The following is a 12,927-nucleotide window of genomic DNA, read 5'->3' on the forward strand; positions in this document are numbered from 1 at the left end:
TTATAATTAATATTCATTTGATATTCCTATTATATAAACAAATAACATAATTTCTAATTACTAGAAACGTCTCCCTAAATCTCCACAATCTTAAAAACAATTTTACCAAACAATTATACAAACTTGTATACGTATCGACCAGTACATTGCATCCAATTCTGCAACGTCCATTCCGTATATATCCGTTCTTTCCTTCTTTTCAATACAAGTCCGAAATCAAGGCAGCATTGTGCCTTCTCGCGTTAAACGCCCGAACCCTGGAACGCGTTTTCATTAAATGGAATTTCTTAATAGAAACTTTAGCCAGGATTGGCAGCATCTGCGAGAGAGTGACGTCGGACCCCGACCTTAGTTGGATTGAACAGGGGAACCGACGATCCCGTGTGTTGACGCCCGAAATACCGTCCGATCGATCTTCGTCAGACTTGATTTCGCAGCGGTACAATCATCCAACAAATAGAATTGTACGTTACCCTACCCGTACCCCCGAAAAACTTCACAACTGCCGTTCCTTGTCAACAGCCCCTTTTTCCCCGACTTACACTCAAATCCTTCCTCTCTCTCTCTCTCTCTCTCTCTCTTTCTCTCTCTCTCAGAAAAACATACTCCTTCCATTTCTCCAATCCACACCGAAGAAACTATTCTTTCCATCTCTTTCGATCTCTTGAAATATTTGAAATTAGATATCGAAACGAGAGTGGATGGATAAATCTTGGACAAATCGATCTCTTCGAAGAGGAAAGATTTGTTTTTCGTCGTAAAATATTTATTCGTTAAACGGTCGGCAGAAATTCCAATTCGCAACGGACGTATAACTAACAAGAGTTTTTTCGTTGGAAACGCGGCTTGCTCGTGGCCGCGCTTTTTTATCGGCTGACGATCAGCACACGCGTGCATGATTGATTCCCATTGTCGGACAGAAGTCGTTACCATATTTAACCAACGACCGCGTTTGTCTTAATTAAAACATTACCGTTGCGACCCTCGGCCGAGAAGAAAACCCGTGTGGCGTGTTTTCCCCTCCAGTGGTATTTTCACCCTCCTATTCCCCATTTTGGTCTTGATTAAGTTAAAAACAAATAATCCACTATTGAAAATAAAAATATCAGAAAATTTTTCCGACCATAATGGATAAAAGTGTGTTTATCGACCGTGTTTATTTTACACGAGTGATAAAATTTAGAAAAAGAGAATCTTTTTACAAATTGTTATCAAATATTCCTTTTCAATTCGAATCTCTTTCATCATTATTCTCCTCTTTCATAGAAAATTCCTCTTCCACTCGATTCGCTCGAAATTCTCTCTTCTCGTCCCGAGGAAAATGGTGAGGAAAAAAGAGAGGGAGGGGGGGGAGGGACAGCAAAGCAAAGGGAAATGAAAAAGAAAGGAGGAGAGGAGAGGATGGAGAGTGGTAAAAGGCAAAAAGGAAGCAGTGGCAGCGCGAAGAATGTCATAGCTAGTTGTTTCTGGCCGGAGGGGGAGGCTGACACCTTCGTGATGGATGATCGCCGGCCGTCCGCTAAAGCTGCCGTTGCTGCCGCCGCCGCCGCCGCCGCCACCGTCGGAATGGCCATTGCTGCTATTGCTTCTGTTGCTCCAAGTGCTCCAACAAACTGCCACGGAACGCTTCCATTTCCAGTCCTCTCGTTTCCTCTCTTTCATCGTTGTTTCGCGCAAAATGGGTCAGACTCGCCGCTCCAATCTATATAATTTGAAATTGTCCACTCTTTAGATTCTTTAGAAACGAAATTGAAAAATTTAATTCGTCGTTGAAAAATTAAACAGAGTACCACGAGTGAAAAACGAGTGTAATTTTTTTAACAATTCGAATTACTTGGCAGACGTATTTTCTGCGGAATGTTAGAAAGGTAACTTAAAAAATATCGTCAAAAAATTTTGTTAAGATCGCAAAAAATAATTCGATGGATGTTTCAAATACAGTAGAGTATCTTCTGATTTAATAAAATCTTATTTAAGGAATTTGAGGAAAAATTGGAAATTTTTGACGAAAGAGGAAGGAAGGAGAGGAAATGTTTAAAAAATTCTAATCCGTGGAAAAGAGAAGAAAAAAAAATTTTTCGAGAGAAATTATCTTCTCTCGAAAAAGAAATTGTCCTCCAAGGTTCCAACGACCCACATATTGATCATCTTTTCTCACACGAGAGGCGCAATAACGTTTCCCTACTCCTCTTCCTGTTTGTCGGTGCATTTCCTCCCATCGGCGGACCTTCCTTCCTTCGTGGCGCGGTATCGCTCGCCTCGCATATTTCGCGGCGAGACGAGGAGACGGAGAGGAGGAAGAGCGGTCGGCCGATCCATCAAAACTGCGTGTCAGTAGCCATTAGCACGCTCCCAACGGCACAGCATCGAGTACCGTTGCTTGCCACTACACCCCCTGGATCCTGGGCCCTCGATGCTCCCGGGCTTCCACCGTACTTTCCTCGCCTACTTTGCTCGCAAGGAAAAAATTCGCCTCTCCGCGGGAGGCCGCCACCTCCTCCTCCTTCTTCTCTTCTGCCATCTTCCTTCGGATTAAGATGTAAAAGGTACGACGTTGTATAGGCGCCATCTATGAGTTTTGAGGAGGAAAAAGGGGAGGGGGGAGTTGTTGGGAGAAGATTCGTGAAAATGGGATGATTCGCTTTCGCGAAGAATTAAGAAAACGAATCGTTAAATGAATATATTTTGATATATTGTGGTCTGCAATTTGATAATTTTCAATAAATTCCAATTCGTGCCAAGATGTTGTATAATTTTTACAAATTAAAGTTGAATTCTCTGTAAAATTTCTCTTGGAGGTTATACATAAATGAATTGTGATGCAATAGTAAATGGTGGTATAGTATTCTTGAATATATTTTGAATAGAATATTCATTTATAACTTGATTGTACATAAATAAATTGTGTTATATTTTCATAATATAATTTGATAATTTTCAGATTCCAATCTGTTCCAAGATTTTTACAAACTAAAGTTAAATTCTCTGTAAATAAGATTAAATATAAATGAATTGTGATGCAATAGTGAATAGTGGCACAGTACTCAGTCTCTTGAACATATTTTGATCCATAATTTAATAATTTTCAGATTCCAATTCCTTCCAAAATGTATATTTTTATAAACTAAAGTTCTCTATAAATTCTTTGTAAAATCTTAGAGATTACACATAAATGAATCATATGATGCAATAGATAATAGATAATAGATAAACTAAAGTTTTCTATAATACCTTAGAAATTACACATAAATGAATCATATGATGCAATAGTAAATAGTGGCACAGCATTCAATTTCTTGAATATTCCAAATTGTTCCAAGATGTTATATATTTTTACAAACTAAAGTTAAATTCTCTGTAAAAGAATTCTCTCTTAGAGATTGCACAGCACTCAATTTCTTGAATATATTTTCATCTATAATTTAATAATTTTCAGATTCCAATCTATTTCAAGATTTTTACAAACTAAAGTTAAATTCTCTGTAAAACTTTAGAAATTTGCATAGCACCCAATCTCTTGAATATATTTTCATCTATAATTTAATAATTTTTAAATTCCAATTCTTGAATATATTCCAAGATTTTTACAAACTAAAGTTAAATTCTCTATAAAACCTTAGAGATTACACATAAATGAATCATATGATGCAATAGTAAATAGTAATAGGCACAGCATTCAGTTTCTTGAATCTGTTTCAGTCTGTTTCAAGATGTTATATATTTTTACAAACTAAAGTTCAATTCTTTGTAAAACTTTAGACATTACACATAAATGAATCATATGATGCAATAGTAAATAGTGGCACAGCATTCAATCTCTTGAATATTCCAAAATGTTCCAAAATGTTGTATGTTTTAACAAACTAAAGTTAAATTTTCTGTAAAATCTTAGAGATTACACATAAATGAATCATATGATGCAATAGTTGCATAGCACTCAGTCTCTTGAATCTGTTTCAGTTTGTTCCAAGATGTTGTATATTTTTACAAACTAAAGTTCAATTCTTTGTAAAACTTTAAACATTACACATAAATGAATTGTGCAATAATAAATAGTGGTACAGCACCCAATCTTTTGAATATTATTTTGAACATAGTGATTTATAATTTGATTGAACATAAATGAATCATATGGTATAATAATAAATAATTCAATCTCTTGAATATATTTTGAATACAGTAACTCTACAACTTGACAATTTTCAGATTATCCAATCCATTCCAAGAATTGTCCCATGTATATTTTTATATACAAACTAAAGTTAAATTTTCTATAAAATCTTAGAGTTTAATAATTTCATTGCATATAAAACTGAATCGTGTGGTACACTGCAATAAATACTTGCACAACAACGTTAAATCTCTTGAATACATTCTCACCTATAATTTTCAAATTCCTTATTCCCTAATCCAAGATATTATTTACCCACATTTCTACAAACCAGAGTCAAATTCTCTGTTAAAACAGATGTAACAATTAGGTTATAAATCGTACAACGATACAATCATACGAGACACCGATAAAAAACTAATAGAAACGTGAACTTGCAACTTCCCAATTTATTATATCGCGCAAACAAAATGACAAAGGGAGAAGAAAATTTCGTTTATCGAGACAACAACGACCCGGTCCACCTCCTTCCACCTCCATCACCATCACGATCACCGTCAAGCGAAGCGAAGCGTGAACAAGTAAATAAGAAGCAAATAATAAGAGGCCTCGATTCTCTCGAGCTCTCGATACGTAGATACGGAGAGGAAACGGTTAGATGCTAATTGGGCAAAGGAAACGAGACGTCGTGGTCGCTCGTCGAAGGAACAGGATCGGAACGGAAGGGAGGGGGAAAGGAGGGGACGGCCGTGCGACGGAGGCAGACGCGACGGCGACACTGGACGAGCACCGGTGACGCATCTGTCCCCAAGGATGCGCACACCCCTTGACCGCGTCCATCCAGCGACGGGCCGGGAACCGTCCAACGGTTCACAAAATTCCCATTGACAACCTGTTCACCTCCGCTCCTTCTCGTTCCACGACGTGTCCACGGCCACAAAGTGTTCCCTGGAACCGATACCCCTCGCTCGAGGACTTCCTGGGAGTCCACCGTCCACGATATTCAAGGACGAAGAGGGAGGGCCGGCAGAGTTTTTGACGATCCTTCTTTTTTCTTTTTTTCTTTTTTTTTTTTGAGAAGGGTTGAGTCGTACAGGTTGAGTTTTATCGGTGGCTGGTTATTGGAGAGAGCGATGCTCCGTGACGCGGGTTTGGGTTCAGATTTGAATTTGGATTTGGATTTTTCAAGGGAAATTATTTATAAAGAATTATTTGGACGGAATAAGTGGGCGAAGAGGAATGATTGGATAAAGTAAGGAAAGGAAAAGTTTTCAAACTACCTGGCGCTGTTCCTCTTCACCCTACTCCTCTTCTCGAATTTTGCTGAATTTTGGTCCCAGGAGCGTGGAAACGGCTGCGAGTCGGTTGCATGTTTCGAGGGATTAAACGCGTGACCAGGAATACGAATCCTTGGGGAGACGTGGCAAGAGATCGCACAAAGTGTAGGATCATGTAGATACGGCCGAGATCTCTCCAGAGAGTTCTCTCTCCGTGTACCTGGCCCGGCGTGTACCATGCCCGACCGAACTCGCACAAGATATTTCCAAGACGGCCGTCCATATTTCTCTCTCTCCTCCGAATCTCCGACCGCAAACTTCTTCCCTCCTCCAACTTTTCTTCCGTGAAAACTTGGGGATTGGAATAATGGATAGGTAGAAGCGATGATTATTATTTGTTAAATTTGTGATCTGGGCAAGGAAAAAAATAAGGATATGGAAAATGTTAATCGGTTCAGCTTTTAATTCGATTTAATAATAATAGGAAGAAAAATAAATTGAACAATCGATGAAATTTTAAACATATTTGTCGTTTCTTCCATAATTAAAAATAATGAAAATAATGAAAAATTAATGAGGTCTCTGAGAAACAGATTTATCTCATTTTCTCGATAATAATGGAAATATGAAATAACAGTAATCTAAAAAAAGAAGAACATTTAAAAGCAAATAGGAGATAAGAAAATTTTTTGAAGAAATAATAATAATCTGAAAAAAGGAAAGCATTTAAAATATAAATTTGAGATGACAAAACTTCTCGAAGGAATAACAATAATTTAAAAAACAAAACATTTATTATTTTTAACTTATTATTTTTTATTTTATTATTTTATTACTTTTTACTTAAAAAAATTTTTACTTTCGATAATAAAAATAGAAATATGAGATAAGAAAATTTCTCAAAGAAATAATAATAATCTAAAAAACAAAGCATTTATTTTTAACTTATTATTTTATTATTTTTTATTTAAAGGAAGCATTTATTATTATTATTTTTTTTTTGATAATAATAATAGAAATATGAAATAACTTCTCAAATAACAATAATCTAAAAAAAGGAAAACATTTATTTTTAACTTATTATTTTTTATTTTATTTTATTACTTTTTACTTAAAGGAAGCATTTATTATTTTTATTTTCGATAATAATAAAAATATGAGATAAGAAAATTTCTCGAAGAAATAATAATTTAAAAAAAAGAAAAGCATTTATTTTTAACTTATTATTTTATTATTTTTTATTTTTAAAGGAAACATTTATTATCTTTTTTTTTGGATAATAATAGAAATATGAGATAAGAAAATTTCTCGAAGAAATGACAAAAATTTAAAAAAGAAAGCACTTATTTTTAATCACAAATATGAAATAACAATAATCTAAAAAAAGGAAAGCATTTGAAACCAAATATGAGATAACAAAACTTGTCGAATACTGAATCTAAAAAAAAGCATTAATTTTTAACTACTCACTTTCGATAACGATAGAAACAATGAAACATCTTCTCGAATAACAATAATCTAAAAAACAAATCATTTACTATTTTTAACCACTTACTTTCGATAACAACAGAAATAATAGATAACCAAACATCTCGAATACTAATCTAAAGAAAGCATTTACTTACTTTTGATCGCTGACACTTTCGACAATTTTCCACGCATTAAAAATTTCATACGGATCGCGTATCGGTTTCACAACAAACTGGCTCGTCGAAATTTGATAAGATTCGACGAACTCTGTAGGTAAAGAAGGGCGCGACGGACGCGACGATGACTTTCCGAATCGTCGTCATCCTCATCATCCTCATCATCATCACGGGCCCATAGCTCGAAAACCGGATCATTATCTATCTCGGAGGACTGCTTTCTTCTGGCGCGCATTAATTAACATCTCCTCGATGGGGATACGTATCTGGAAAAGGAAACCGAGGTCAGTTTCGACGATCTCCTCTTTCTCATCTCGTCGCAACAACAATACTCGCTACCATCAATTTACCTTCCTCTTCAATTTTCTCTCTCTCTCTCTCTCGCTCCCAAAACCATCCTTTTCCTTCCTCCTAAAAATCAAACGTAAGAGAGAATCGACGAATCGATTTTTCTCATCCGTTCAACGTAAAAACTTTTACATTTCCAGCGGCAGAGAATACGACGCATCGTTATTGGCTCGTCGCTCGCATCGATGGCCTCTCGTCAGGTATCCCAGGCTATCCTTATCTCCTAGCTTCGCCTCGGCTATCTCTCTTCGTTCCTCCGCACGAGGAATCCCTCGTGGAAGGGAATACAGTCTCTGAATGACACGGTCACCGAAAATGACAGGTACACGGGGCTTCGAGGCGGGGGGACGGCGGGGGCCGCCGATATCGCGACCGCATCTGACACAAACCTTCGGTCGACCGGCTCCCCTCCCCTCCCTCCTTTTTTCCTCTCCCGTCCGCCTGCCAATATGCCTACCTGTCAACACACGCTGCATTCAATTAACTCGGTGACCAGCCCCAACGCCTGTTTAATGACGCGGAAATCTAACTTCGCCCACCCACCCCCCTCCCTCTTCGATCCTGCGAAACTCGACCGAGGAGGGGGAGGGGAGGGGGGAGGATATCCTTGAATTTTTCGCGCCAATTTTTTTTTTTTTTTGGAATGGATTTAGATAAATTTTCTTTATCTTTCGAAGATTGTAAGTTTTTTAGGATTTAAGGAATTTTAGGATTGTGAATTCGGATAAAATAAAATCGTAGAAGCGTTTTAAAATTAATCGACAAGCGTCTCTAATTAGATATAAAAATTATCATTTAGTTTTAACGATTCGACATTTAATATATAAATTACCTTTTCATAATCTAATCCTAGATAAATTTTTTAATAAACAAAAAAAATTGTTAATAATTATTATCGATTAATTCTAAATTTCGCCTAAAAAAATTGTTAAATTTAATCATAAATAAACAATTTAAATTCAGAGAATTACATTTATTACTTTACTTAAATTAATTTCCGAACAAAACTTTCATTTATCGTTTCAGAATTCTCTATCAATATATAATTTTACTTAAATCTCTAATAAATCTTTACACTTTATGTACAATCAATTAATACAATTAATTCAAAAACCGCAATATATGATTTAATTAACGGATAAAATTGGAGAGGAAAGAAACAAGATTATAACGAGATTACAACAAGACGATAATCAACCAATTTATCTCTTATCTCTTCTGGAATCTGGTCAGCATCCGTTATCGATCGGATTACGTTAAAGAAAAAGCTCAGAGTTTACATTTGAAATTAAAGAAAAGAAAGAAGTAAGAATATTTCCCTTATCTCGTCCGATAACGCGATATTTCAATTTCAGAAAATAATCTCTAATCCATCGAAATTTAGAAAAAGAATTACTCGGAACGAAACACGAGAAAAATTGACGAGCGAGAGGGAAAGAGAAAGCAACAACGATAGCGAAAATTGAACGAAGATATATATATACATAAATATATATATGTGTTCGAGCTGCTTGTTTACGGGCGAATGAAAATTACACGACGACGTGGTACCAGCCACCCCTTGGTTCGACGCGTCCATTCATTAACACTTCATATCCCGTTGCGACGTGGCTGGTAACGAGCCTGTCATAATTACCGCGCTAACTTTATTACTGCGGGATACACGCTCTCCTTGCCCGGGCTATGATACTCGTGCGTCATAGGGCAAATCGAGCGAGCAAACCCTCCCCACTCCGCCTTCCCTCGCTTCAGTTACCGACGGAGGAAACGCGTTTCGATGAATTTGGAACGCGGACACGCTCTGTTATAAATAAGATCGGGTAATAGAGAGAGAGAGAGAGAGAAAGAATGAAACGACGAATAAATTGTTTTATTAAAGGGAATAAAGGGAAAGGAATAAGGGTGATGAAAAAGCGAGATAACCTGTTACTTTTAATTTCACCAAGGGTATGATGATAATTTTCAACGTACGAGGAAATAATTAGTTTGCGCGGGGGTTGATTAATTGCGAGGCGGGTGGTAGTCTCCTTTTAACCTCTCCTTTCATCAGAGATTCATCGTCAATCTGACAATGTGGGAAAGGATGTTTTAAAATAAAATTCTCGAACGAGAATAAGAAGATTTATATTTATAGAGTGGAGGGGAGAGGGAATTTTGAATAGAGAGAAATCGAAATCGATGAGAAAGAAAAGAAGGGTATTCTCAATCTGTGAAAAGATTTCTCTCTCTCTTAACTGATTACATTTATTCATATTAGATATTTTCGACCTCGATGTTGTAGTTTAAGTTTTTAAGTCTGTTTGAAATTTTAAAATCTTACATGATTTGAGTTGAAATCGACGTAAGTGAGATTGGTTTCTATCTATAATAAAAAAGAAATTAATTGTAGTTTAATTTGTAAATTACTTATAATAAAATTAATAGATAAATATATATATATAGTATTATTTTAGCACAAAAGTGCATTAAATTTAGGATTTAATTATATTAATTTTTAAGTTAATATAATAATAATAAAATGTAATGAAATAATAATAATTATTAATTAAGTTGATAAATAATAATTTGAGTATTGATTAATTTAATAATCTTGGTGATTAGTTTTAATTAGGATTGCATTTTTAATTTTATTGGAACGAAAAATTTTAGGTTATATCGAAAATCGAAAAGAATCTAATAAAATTATATTATTTGGGATATTTCAATCATTCAGTGATGCATTAAAGTTATTATTTAAAGAGTGATTCTTTTTTTAATTATTCAAATTTATTTATTTACCAAGACCAATAATAATATTCTTTTTATCATTAGTAATATGAATTTTGTATCCATGATTAAAGTTGATTTGATATTTTATTTACATTATTAGTTTTAGGATTAAGAATTTATCCAGTATTATTTGCTGGATGAATTTCAAATTGTAATTATGCAATTTTATACGATTAGTATCAACTATAATTTCATTTTTCAAATTAATTTATTCTTTTTAGTTTTTAGATTAATAATGTTATTACAGATATTTTAGGTTGGACGAAAAACGAGTGTGCCTCTTTTTTCCGATCGAATTCGAAAAAATTTTTCTTCGTAAAACTCGAAATTTTTAAGTTCGAGGGGAATGAAATTTAAATTCTTAAATGCTTCTCGAGGAAAGAAGAGGATTCGTTTCTTTTAAAAAAAAATTCTTCGCCTCTTTTTCCGACCGAATTCGAAAAAATTTTTCTTCATAAAACTCGAAATTTTTAAGTCCGAGGGGAATGAAATGGAAAAATCTTGATCGAAGCATTTAAATTCTCGTTTCTTTTAAAAAAAAATTCTTCGCGAGAGAATTCGCCTCTTTTTCGAAATTCGAAAAAATTTTTCTTCGTAAAATTCGAAATTTTTAAATTCGAGGGGAATGAAATGGAAAAATCTTGACCGAAGCATTTAAATTCTCGTTTCTTTAAAAAAAAAATTCTTCGCGAGAAAATTCGCCTCTTTTTCGAAATTCGAAAAAATTTTTCTTCGTAAAATTCGAAATTTTTAAATTCGAGGAGAATGAAATGGAAAAATCTTGACCGAAGCACTTAAATTCTCGTTTCTTTAAAAAAAAAATTCTTCGCGAGAGAATTCGCCTCTTTTTCGAAATTCGAAAAAATTTTTCTTTGTAAAATTCGAAATTTTTAAATTCGAGGGGAATGAAATGGAAAAATCTTGACCGAAGCATTTAAATTCTCGTTTCTTTTAAAAAAAAAAATTCTTGGCGAATTCGAGAGAATTCGAAAAAAGTACACACACACACACACATATATTGGCCATTACGAAGCTTTCATTTCCGTGGCTACTTCGACCACTTCGATGGAAACAAAAAAGTAACGCGGGGATTCGCGTGCATTCGGCAAAAATACACGCTCGATTGCGCTCGCATTCGTGGAGAAAGAGAGAGAGAAAGAGAGATAGAGGGAGAGAGGGGGGAGGGAGGGCCACGGTTATAGCGGCAATCGAGCAACTCTCATACCGAATGATCGATGACTCCATTGTGCGCCCTTTCCCATGTCCCTTGCCACGATTCCGTGCGAGCGGCATACAAAAAGCCGGCCGCCATTTCGAAAATGGCCGGAATTATGGAAAATTCGGGCCTGGAAGATCGATCGACCCCCGTGATTTCATCCCTTGCAATATTTCTCTCTCTCTCTCTCTTTCCTGTGAATCTGAACGAACCTCTTTCGCTCTCTCTCTCTCTCTGTCTCTCTCTTCTTGGCGACAGTTTTGGCGGAGGAGAATATTTCGTAAAAAAAAAAGAAAGAAAAGAGAAACATCTGGACAGTGTTGAAAAGGTGGGAAGGACGGAGAAAGATGTTAGGAGGAGAGGGGGAGGGAAATCGCGAATCTGGAAAGTGGAAAGTGGTTCGAGGTTACATTCAGGTTTGACGAGTCGAAAGAGAGAATTTTGTCGGATCGATAAAGTTATGAAATAGTTGCGTAGAAGTTTTAAGTTAACCGTTTAAGTTGAGAGAATTACACTTTAAATTCTACTTCAGGTTGTTTCACAATTTTTCAATTCTATTAGAAGAAATCTTTGGAACTATTTAAATTCTTTCGTTTAAAATCTGTGATTTTAATATAGATTTCTATTACGATTATACTTTTATATATGTATATATACACATAAATTTCCAGCCTCGATAAACGATAAGCTTTCAATTTAAAGTCGCGATGTAATCCACGAACGAGAAGGATTCATTGGCGTGAAATAGAAAGGAAATAACGGGGTCTTGGTTGCGAAAGTAGTTGGGTGGAGGAACGGGGTGGAGCAGGAAGCGGGCGCGAGTTCCTCGAGGGAGCCACCTTCTCGTCTCCAAATTCCGCCCATCGTGGAGCGAGGCCTTTATCTGTTCGACGCTCGAGCAAAATAGAGACGATCGAGCGAATAATGGGGCCCGATATCTTTGAATGAAGACAAACCTCTTTGGCATGGCATCCCTCTTGTCCGGATGGACAGCTGTCCGTCCATCGGCAACCACCCGCCGGATTGTTGTGACTGTGGATGTTTGAGCGACAAGAGGATCGACTTTTGAAACGCTATAAACGTGACGCTTGAAATGAAACGTCAGGTTCAACTATTCGTCTCGAGAGAAGAAAACACCTCGCCTCGATATCTCTCGTGTCGTTCGAACGTATTAACGGCATTGGAAACTCGTCCAAACGAAAGTAGCGAACCTATAAAAAAGTTAAAATTACACTTTGATGACGCTTTTTCGAAAAAAGATACGAATATATCGTATCAAAAACGACGAATAATTTATTGTCGTGCAATTTCAGGAATTAAATTACAATTTTCTCCTTAATGTGAATGAAATAACGAAAGAAAATATATGAATATATAATCGTAAGAGCAAACTTTCGCGCTTTCTTTCTTCCTTCTTCCTGGCAAAAAAGTTCAGACTTGGGCGAGTAGCGAGTTCGAGGAGGAGGTGGGGGAGGGGAAGGATGTTGTTGGTCGCGGATAAAAGGCGACCAAGGTTTAGCATGACAATGCAGGTGCCGCCTCATCCCACGTCAAAACGCA

The 12,927-nt window shown here is 36.0% G+C and overlaps 1 long non-coding RNA gene across 5 annotated transcripts in view; it reads right to left on the reverse strand.

The window, feature by feature from the left end:
• LOC102653741 overlaps positions 1-12,927 on the reverse strand; it is a 14,804-nt gene continuing 1,877 nt past the window's right edge. For 2 of the 5 annotated variants that reach the window (XR_001705952.2, XR_001705951.2), the window contains exons 2-5: positions 12,324-12,578; positions 7,385-7,839; positions 7,014-7,300; positions 6,715-6,906 (exon numbers count right to left, since the gene is read on the reverse strand). This is a non-coding gene — a long non-coding RNA (uncharacterized LOC102653741). Of the gene's footprint in view, positions 1,703-6,714; positions 6,907-7,013; positions 7,301-7,384; positions 7,840-12,323; positions 12,579-12,927 lie in introns of those variants that run through there. The other 3 variants (XR_003306210.1, XR_001705958.2, XR_001705953.2) reach the window with 3 other exon arrangements.

The sequence above is a fragment of the Apis mellifera genome, linkage group LG16, assembly GCF_003254395.2.
Source record: "Apis mellifera strain DH4 linkage group LG16, Amel_HAv3.1, whole genome shotgun sequence".
Taxonomy (NCBI): Eukaryota; Metazoa; Arthropoda; class Insecta; order Hymenoptera; family Apidae; genus Apis; species Apis mellifera.